The 10,836-nt window shown below is 38.8% G+C and overlaps 1 protein-coding gene across 1 annotated transcript in view; it reads right to left on the minus strand.

Moving 5' to 3' along the window:
* LOC149179837 (uncharacterized) overlaps nt 1-10,836 on the minus strand; it is a 233,959-nt gene that overhangs the window by 81,494 nt on the left and 141,629 nt on the right. The gene's annotated exons all lie outside the window — the stretch shown is intronic.

Raw genomic sequence — 10,836 nt, forward strand, 5'->3', positions numbered from 1 at the left:
TCATTCTTTGTCGCATCGGCAAGCCTTGTAACAACATGAAGGGTCTATATCATCTCTTGCCTATACCCACTCATCTTTGGAAAAGCATTTCCATGGACTTTGGGGGAGGTTTACCAACAACGAAGAATGCGACTATCTCTATTCACGGTAGTTGACAGGCTCAACAAGATATGTGTTCTAAGGCCATGTAAAAAGACCATAAGTGGGCAAGAAGTTGTGAACTTGTTCTTTGGATAGGTTTGGGTGCACTTTGGGATACCAAGGAGCATCATTTTAAACAAGGACAAGTTATATCAGTGCATTTTGGACTACATTGTGGGAGAAGATAGACACAAAGATGGACACAATGTAGTCCAAAATGCACTGAGAATTCATAAGTTTTTCCCACAATGTAGTCTAGAATGACTGAGAAAACTACATTGTGAGATTTGTTAGGATATTCCGACACATAGGAAATAGTTAAGTTCAACTTGGTCTAGTATAGAGTTAGGTATAGAGTTAGGTAAAGTGTGTTTCTTTACCGTTGTACATTTTGTAACTTACAATCCGACGGTCACGATATGTAGTGATCCGACGGTTCATTCTCTCCTCGGTATTACCGACACTTGATCCGTGGCTTGACACCCGATTGGTCCATGAGTTCTATTTAAAGCGCATGGAGGGTCATTGTTCGGGTAATCCGTGCATGAGAGAAGCTTATGTAAATTTTCATTCTTTGATTAATAAATTGCCTGTAGTACCCACGTTGGGACAGGCCGTGGACTGTTTCCCTCTTTGAGGGTTTTAACCACGTCAAAAATACTGATGTATTGATCTGTGATCTGGTTGTGAGCGGTGTCCTTTTGGTATTCTTTCTGAGGAACTTACCCTGTAAATTCCTACATGGTATCAGAGCTATTTGAGGGCCGCGTCCGTTGGTGATCCAAATCTGAAGCGGGTAGAACTGCATGCGGCTGTCGTTTCCTAGATCTGCTGTTTCTGACTGCTTTCGGGCCGAGAGGACTGCTCTGTTGCGTTCGGAGCATCTGTTCCAGTGAGGAACCCCTTTCGTTTCACGCGAAAAGGTTTCCGGTAGCCCTAGCTGCGTCATTTTTCAGATCGGGAGGTATACAGTGTTTTTTGCAGTTTACTGTTATTTTCTCTCTGCTTATTTCGGTTTCGGTTTATTTAGCCTTTTTTTAAACCGGATCTATACCTTTCATTTCTGCGTATGCTCTTTGCCCTGCGACTCTGTGCGATCTGGGCAAATCAGAAACAGAAAGGAAGGATTTTTCTCATGCGTATGCTCTTTTCCCTGCACCTTAGTGTGATCTCGGAAAATCAGAAACATTGAGAAAAATATTTAGTTTTTCGGCTAAAGCTAACTTTGAGATTTTTTTTAAAAATTTCTAGTTTTTTGGCTAAAGTTAACTTCGAGCCGCAAGGTTCGTTTTTCTTTGCATATTCGTGTTGGGTTTTGTGTTTTGTGTTTTGTAGGGAAAAAGAGCTTTCTCAAGGCAAGCACGCAAACCAAGGCCCCCCCTCTCTCTCTCTCTCTCTCTCTCTCTCTCTCAAATTTTTTGTATAGATCAATTGGTTCAAAGCTATTTTAAGAGAGTAGAGGTCTTGGGTTCAAGTCTCCATTTTGTGGGGGCGGATTTTTTTTCATTCCCGCACATTCGCGCACTTTGCCGGCAACGTCAACAATTTTTTTTTCAAAAAGCCATAACTTCTTCATCCGGAAGCCTTTTTCAAAGCCGTTTTTTTTAAAACCGCCTATTTTTTCGAGATCTATCCATTGAAACACTTACTTTCAGCATCTTCAGCTTCAGTTTTTTTAAAAAAAATGGAAAGTCCATGCCAAGTCATTCTTGACAGCACTAACTACTTCCAATGGGTAGCCTACATGGAAGATTTACTTAGAAGTAAAGGTCTCTTCAGAATAGCCACAGACCAAGAGAAGAAACCAAAAGATGAAGACAAGGCTGCAAAATGGGAAAATAGACAAGATCAAGCACGTGGTTTGATAGGGATGTCTATTTCTCCTGATCTTAGATTCCACATTGCAGAACTTGAAACTCCTCATGAAGCATTAGAAAAACTCGCTAAAGTTTTTGGGATTAAAAATGAAATTAGAGCCCATCAACTTGAAAATGAGTTGCTTACTTTGGATCCTAATAATTTTTCTTGCATTGAAGATTTCTTGTCCAAATTCAAGACCCTTAGATATCTCTTGGAAGGTGTTAAAGTTAAGAAAGAAGATGATAACCTTATTTATTCCATCCTTACTAAGTTGGGACCAGCCTACTCTGTATTTGTTTCCACTTTCCATTCTACAAGGGAAGCTTTCATTTGTCAAGGAAAAGACTACAAGGCCCCTTCCTTTGACTCCTTTTGTGATTCCTTAATAAGAGAACAAGAAAAACTCTTACACCTTGGTCTTCTTAATCTTGGAAACTCTTCCACGAAAGCGTTAGCCGCCCAGCAGCAACCAAATTCAAAGAATCCTAAGAAGTCATATCCTCAAAAGAATGGTCCTAAACCAACTCAGCCTCAAAATGAAAGATCATTTCAGCAAAATGATAAGACCAATAAAAACAAATGGAAGAAGACTGATAGGCATTGTAACTTTTGTAATCGAGATGGCCACTTAGAATCTAAATGCTTTAAGAAGATGGAAGCCTTGGAAGCCGCAATGAAGAAACATAACATCCATGTGGAGCCTACTTCAACTTCAACTTCCGGAATGGCACTTTCTGCATGTCGTTGTCAATCATCTCAGTCTGGTTATGCATTAAATGTATCTTCTTCTTCTTCTCATTCTCATGAGTGGCTCATTGATTCTGGAGCCTCTTATCACATGGCCAAAAACCAAGCCATGTTTTCTTCTTTAAATGATTGTAACACCAAAAATATATATGTTGGTGATGATAGATCTCTTAATGTTGTAGGGACTGGAACTGTTCATCTAGACAATGGTCAGTTTAATGATGTATTATGTGTTCCAACCTTATCCTGCAACCTTCTATCTGTCTATCAGATAACTCATTCAGGTGAAGGTAAAATTGTTGAATTTTCACCTCATGATGTTGTAATCAAGGATCTAAAAGATCCTAAACAGATTCTAGCTACTGGTCTTGCTGATGATTCCACAAGGTTGTATAAGTTTCACAACTTTGGGTCATCAAATCTTCCCTCAGTATATGTTGCTCATAATGATGAAGTGAGCAAACTTTGGCATGAGCGATTTGGTCACTTAAACTATCGCTCCCTTCAGCATCTATGTAAAGAAAATATGGTGACAGGTCTTCCTATGGTATCTTGCAGAGATGGTGTTTGTTCCGGATGTGTACTCGGAAAACATCATCGGGACAGTTTTGACAAACGTGCCTCTTGGCACGCCTCAGCCCCTTTACAGCTTGTGCACAGTGATTTATGTGGTCCTCTTCCTGTTGCTTCATTCTCTGGCTGCAAGTACTTCTTAACTTTCATTGATGATTTCTCCAGACGCACTTGGGTATACTTCTTAAAACTCAAGAGCGAAGTATTTAACACCTTTTTGGCCTTCAAAGCCTTTGTTGAAAAACAATCTGGACATCAAATTCTTAAGTTAAGAACTGATAATGGTGGAGAATATGTTAAAAACACATTCATCAACTTTTGCACCGAAAATGGAATTCAAATGCAAAATACTGTTCCATACACTCCACAACAAAATGGTGTAGCTGAAAGGAAAAATCGCACCTTAAAGGAAATGGCTAATTGTATGCTGCAATCTAAAGGACTCAGTCTTAGTTTTTGGGCCGAAGCAACTAATTGTGCAAATTATATAATCAATCGCACTCCTACTAAGGTTCTAGAGAATATCACTCCAGAAGAAGCTTGGAGTTCCATTAAACCAGATGTAAGTCACTTTCGTGTGTTTGGAAGTGAAGCATGGGCCCATATTCCAGATGAAAAGCATAAAGCTTTAGAACCTAAGAGTGAGAAATGTACTTTTGTTGGATATTCTGAAGATGTAAAAGGTTATAGACTTATTCCATTTAAGTCCAAAAATGTTATCATTAGAAGAGATGTAAAATTTGATGAAAATAAATCGGCCTCCGAGCCTAGTCCGGCGGATGTGCCACCTCTTCCTATCTCTTCTACTTTTGAAAACATTTCTTCTTCAGATGATGAAAGCGAGGATGATAATCCTCCCCCACCTTCTCAGGATCCTCAACTTCCAAGATGGGTCCGTGCTACTCGGGATGCAGCAGGTGATCTTGCCGGTGATCCTACAGATCAGCGACATACACGTTCTCAGTTTGAAAGAGCCTCTTCTTTACTGGCTCAAGCTCCAGTAAATCATGATCCTGACACTTTTGCAGAAGCTTCAGGCCATCCACATTGGGAAGCAGCTATGAATGAAGAATATCATTCATTGATGACAAATGATACATGGGATCTTGTTCCTCTACCAAAGGGACGCAAACTTGTTAGATGTAAATGGGTTTACAGAACCAAGTATGGACCAGATGGGAAAGTTGATAAACATAAAGCTCGTCTCGTTGCTAAGGGCTTTTCACAGGTTGAAGGCATTGACTACACTGAAACCTTCTCCCCTGTTGCCAAAATGAACTCTATCCGCCTTGTTCTTTCCCTTGCTGCCTCTTTAAAATGGGAAGTCCATCAGATGGATGTTAAATCTGCCTTCTTGCATGGGGACTTGCAGGAAGAAATCTATATGGAACAACCCATTGGCTTCATACAAACAGACTCCAGCCTTGTTTGTCGACTTAAGAAATCCCTTTATGGCCTCAAGCAAGCTCCTCGGGCTTGGTATGCCAAAATGGATAGCTTTCTTTTAGAATCTGGCTTTTCTAGGTGTCATTCTGACAATACTGTCTACACCAAGAAAGTGGGCAACTCTCTTATCATCCTTGTTCTTTATGTTGATGATCTTATTCTTACTGGTAGTGATCCCAACCTTATAAACCATGTGAAGTCCAGCCTTAAAAAGAAATTTGAAATGACAGACTTAGGACACTTACACTATTTTCTCGGTCTTCAAGTCTTGCAATCCAAGGAGGGTATTTTCCTTTCCCAGTCCAAGTATGCTTGTGATATTCTTCGTCATTTTCACATGGAAGACTGTAAGCCAGCCCCTTCTCCCTTTCAGTCTGGAGTCAAACTTTCAGTCTCTTGTACTTCTCCTGAAGTTGATGCTACCTTATACCGTCAACTTATAGGAAAACTCTTGTATTTAACCCATACTCGTCCTGATCTTTCCTTTGTTGTTGGCCTTGTTGCTCGTTTTATGCAAAACCCCCGTGAAATTCATTGGAAAGCAGCTAAAAGAATACTTCGTTATGTTCGAGGTACAGTACAGTTTGGGATTCATTACAGTGCCAAAGCAGCTCCTCTGTTAGTTGGTTTCACTGATTCTGATTGGGCTGGTGACCCTGATGATCGGAAGTCTACTGCCGGTTATGTCTTCACTCTTGGTTCAGGACCTATTACATGGGCTTGTAAGAAACAGGCTGCCATTTCTCTTTCGTCAGCAGAAGCAGAGTATCGTGGTGCCGTGGAAGCTAGTAAGGAAGCCTTGTGGCTTCGTCAGATCCTATCAGAGTTTGGCTTTGAGCAGCAGCATCCAACCACACTTTGGTGTGATAATCAAAGTGCCATTCAGCTATGCAAAGATCCAGTCCAGCATCAGCGCAGCAAACACATTGAACTACACATGCACTTCATCAGAAAGCTCATTCATGACCATGTTCTTGAAGTGCAATATTGTTCCACAGATGATCAGGTTGCAGACATCTTCACAAAGGCTCTCACAGAGGCGAAGTTCACTAAACTTCGATATATGCTTGGAGTTCAGGAAGTTGTCACTAAGGGGGGATAGGCTCTAGTGCCTCCTTCCTTCTCCTATTGTGTCATATTTGTAAATCCTTCAATCCTATCCCAAGTTGTTCTTAAGGGGGGATGTTAGGATATTCCAACACATAGGAAATAGTTAAGTTCAACTTGGTCTAGTATAGAGTTAGGTATAGAGTTAGGTAAAGTGTGTTTCTTTACCGTTGTACATTTTGTAACTTACAATCCGACGGTCACAATATGTAGTGATCCGACGGTTCATTCTCTCCTCGGTATTACCGACACTTGATCCGTGGCTTGACACCCGATTGGTCCATGAGTTCTATTTAAAGCGCATGGAGGGTCATTGTTCGGGTAATCCGTGCATGAGAGAAGCTTATGTAAATTTTCATTCTTTGATTAATAAATTGCTTGTAGTACCCACGTTGGGACAGGTCGTGGACTGTTTCCCTCTTTGAGGGTTTTAACCACGTCAAAAATACTGGTGTATTGATCTGTGATCTGGTTGTGAGCGGTGTCCTTTTGGTATTCTTTTTGAGGAACTTACCCTGTAAATTCCTACAAGATTCCCTCACTAGCTTTTCCTATAAGCTCACATCTACAAATAAGTTACTTTATGAAGTGACCCACTTATATAAAACAAGTGAGAATCACTTTTACAATGAAGTTATTTTATAAATGAGAATTGCATGCAAAAATAACTAACAAGAATATTAAAAAAAATTTAGTGATTCACTTTTATAATATAAGTTAAATACACTTCACAATAAAGTAGTGGAATAACTTAAGTTTGCATGAAATTTTTTAAAAAGTATTTAAAAAAATGAGATTTGAACTCAAGACCTCTTATTAAATAAAGTAACTTTTGACCAAGTGAGTTAGTGCAAAACGTATAACAATAGTATTGAAGGAGTATAGGTTTGGTGGTGTTGTTGAAGCACAATTTGGGGGCAAAAAAAATCCACAAATCAACAACAATGGGGTTAGATCTCAACTATCCTACACAAAAAATCCAAGCTTTCTCTCTATTTCTAATTTTCCAAGATCGCATAGAGCGCATAGAAAAGAGCATATGTGATTAGGAAAACACATATCAATTTGTCTTTTATTTGTTGAGACGGCACAAAGCATAGGGCAAAGAGCATAAATAGATTGTAAAATGTGGCAAACCCTTAATATAAACAAAAAACCAAAAAATAACTTTATAAACAAGAAAAGGAGCACATTCAGACTATATACCACTAGGCCTAACAAAAAAAGTCAAGTAAACAAACACTTTTTCAGATGAAATGAAAAGTGTTCTTAACAAAAAGAAATATTCTAGACACAACAACATAATTTGTTCAAGCCAAAAATATATGGAAATAGCAAATCTCAAAAATGTAACAACACTAGCTCAAGGTCTTAAACCACAACAAAAGCATCTCTTTAAATGGTCTTTGATACCATGTTTAAGAAAACAAAGTATCCAATACAGGACGAACGATAACCACTTAGACAATTATATCAAAGATCACAAAGCCAATATTTTACGTCGTTAAAACCTTCTACGACAAAACAATCCACAACCCTAACCACTGTGGCCACTTGATGCAATTTTATAAGAGTTTTTGCAATCGATCACTACCAATGACTCTCCATGCTCTTTAAATAGAGATAATGGACCAATCAGGTGCTATGCCATATATCAGTAAGCATTAATATCAAGGAGAAAATGAGTCATCGTATCACTCTATGTCTAAAACATATTGTGACCATCAAATTAAAATGCAATTAATACATACTAAATCCAAAATAAATTGGATAACACAAAAGAACCCATATGGATTAAAATAACATACTAGATGTCTAAATATGAGAGATGATGATAAAGTGTATGTGACAATGCACTTATAGCATTGACTAGTGCAATGGTTGAAAGGTCATGTACCTTCATTGGGTTACGTCCTTTAATTAGGTTGTGTCACTTAATTTTATTATTATTATTATATATTTCTTTATTTGATGTTTATACATACATACATACAAATAGATACATGCGTAAATACATATTTATTTCTATTTTTCCTCTTTTTGTCTTATTTACTTTTAAATTTGCATTGTGCTTGATAGTTTATCTAACCTTCCTTAATTGTTGGATTTCACTTGAAAATACTTAAGTCTTACAACCATTTGCTTGTTCAAATCCATTTTGGATCACACCTCCCCATTGAGAGGCTTTAGGGTCTCCAATAGCTTACTTAGTGGGAACTAATATGGATCAATGTGCCTTAAATTTGCTTCTCTAGAACATGGCTCTGACTTTGGCTCCTAACTCCAACTCTAACTCTTGCTCTTTCTCTTTCTCTAACTCATGGCTTTGGCTACTAGCTCAAATTCTAGCTAAGGCTCGGCTGAAGTTTCTGTTAAACACATACATGGCAGACACAAAGGATGAATGATAAGCATGAGAGTATGTCTATTATTGACAGTGATATACATTTATAGTACATGGTGTGACCCGTGGATTCATATTCCAAGTGGTCTCTTGGAATCTGTTTGGCTGTTTAGCTTCCACACCAGCCCTTAGAGGATTAGGTGTCCAACATTCCCCCCCTTAATCTGAAGGGTTATGTATGAGTCCAAGAAGAGAGTTGTAATACAAAATGTGCAAAAATATGCATGGCAACACTAGGCTAAATGTGCTCTCTGAAATGTTGGTATAAGGGAGGTGGTTTAAGGATGACCACCAACACTAGAATGCTTAGTGCAATTCCCAAAACTCTTCCAAGTCTGGCATGAAGCTGAGGTCTTCTGCTAGAGGAAGTGCTCCTGATGTTTTGAAGAGGGAAACCTTCAACCATGAAAGGGAGGTCTCACCCCGCATAAAAGGGAGAACCTCAACCTAGAAAGGGAGGTCTCAACCTATGATGGTTTGAGGATCACCACCAACTCTGGAATACTCAATGCAAATTCTTAGAACTCTTCCAAAACTAGCAAGAAGCTAAAGTCTTCTGCTAGAGGAAGTGTCTCCAATTCTTTGAAGAGGCATCATCAACTGAAGGCATGCTCAAGGGCATCTTTGTCTCTGGTTACAACTCTGAATCTGGTATGGCAAGTTATGGCTCAGGTTCTCTTGATGTGGCTTTGAAGCTTGTAGAGGACCATCACTTCCCCTCTGTCAGATACAAGGTGAGATGATGGAGAAAACTCAACTGCAAGACTATTCAATACACTAGAACAAGTTCTGACATATGACTGAAATATCTTCTTGGTTGTTGAAGCCCATTGCCAAGAAGCGATCCATCCAAGATGAATCTTTATTCTTGCAGGAGGTTTGTTTTTGAAGCATCTGTTTGAAGAATGACTAGTTTTATGACATTGCTTACATGGATGAAGATCAAAACAGTGATCTTCCATATGGCCAACTCGGTCACAGTGTTGGCATTTCACAATCTATTGTTGTTGGTGTGGAAGAGGAACAGAATCTGGAAAAACTAAAGGTGAATTGTCATGAAGGAATCCGGCACTTTGAAATTGGATGGGCTTTGAGTAATCTGGAATATGAAAGGACACATCCTTGTCATATCCAAGACCAGTTCTGTTATTGTTGTGGACAAGCTCTTCCCAAGGTTTGATGACCGACTTGGTACGTGAAACCTAAATTTCTGCATCTTTATGCGAAACTGCTCTTGAAATTGGTACTTGATGGGGATCAAACTCAACATTACTGACTTGATGACTTGCTGGTTGTTGATAGGATCTTGTTTCAAAGTCAAATAAGGGATTGTTCTGAACAAGTTCAGAACGATGTCTTTTCTGTTGTAACTCCTCTTGTTGTAGCTTTGTCTCAAGTAGCAAAAACTCAATATTCTCTTGTGCATTTTGCAAACACATTTTAATATTGGAAAGAGAGGTTATGTTGATCTTAACCATCTCATCAACAGCGGAATGTATCAGAGTATTTAACAACTCTAATGCATTATCAAGTTTGGTCATTTTCTTCATTATCAAATTTACACTTTTAAGAGACCGATCACAACTATTAACCAATGAGGAAGAAGCAACAGTCACTCACAATTCAATGTTACTATGATATCCTCTGTTCTAGAAAGTCGCATAATAGTTCTGACTGCTTTTGTGCTCTTACCTCTACCTTTGTTCAACTGGATGGCAGTCGGCTTTGTAATATCCTTCTTAGCCAAGGGTCGAATCAACTTGGGTCCAATCCCATATCTTACATCAGCAAATAATCTGGACAAAATATATAAAACTGCACTGTATTTGTTTCAATATGGTAAGGAAACAAATAGTACAAAGTAAAATATCAGGTCTTTGACAAATTTTCCTCCTCATCTTGAATGGTAACTTATATTCAACAACCCTGCATTCAGATACATTGTTGTAACACATTCACCTCCAGTAATACTCATAGTGGACAAATTTGCATACAGCTAAGAATACAGTTAAGATCATATCACAAGCCCACAATCCTGGCTAAGAATAATTTGATTGTATGGATTCACAACTACCTCACAGAACACGACTTTCTTCATACCATATCTTCAAAGCTTAAATCATCATCAACTTCATAAACCTCCACTATCCTTTTTGTGTCACCCATAGCTGTGACGTAATTTCCTCAAACTCTGGGATTCTGAACCCTTTGTTCTATGCAATGGCAACACTAAACTCCACGTAGCCTTCAATAAACCTCGAACAGGGATTTTGTTGCCTCAAGCCCAGATTTCAAGTCCCTGTAGTTCTGTTGCCAAATACCTTCAAGAATGCATTCATTGTTCTTCTCCAACGAGGGCTTTTGATGGCTCCTTCAGCTCCTATCTAGCGCTCAATTCTGTTACCAACTTCAGCGATGGTGTTTGGACGCTTCTGACACTTGGTAAGGCGTCACCTAATAGCACGAGTCTTCTTGGGACGAAGATCAAGAGGCAAGTACTTCTTTTTCTTATATGCTTCTCTTAATGCAAATCGTTAGTTCTGAGAAATCACAATCAA

Source organism: Pinus tabuliformis, chromosome 3_2 (assembly GCF_031772625.1).
Source record: "Pinus tabuliformis cultivar Carrire ecotype Pingquan chromosome 3_2, CPIR1, whole genome shotgun sequence".
NCBI lineage: Eukaryota > Viridiplantae > Streptophyta > Pinopsida > Pinales > Pinaceae > Pinus > Pinus tabuliformis.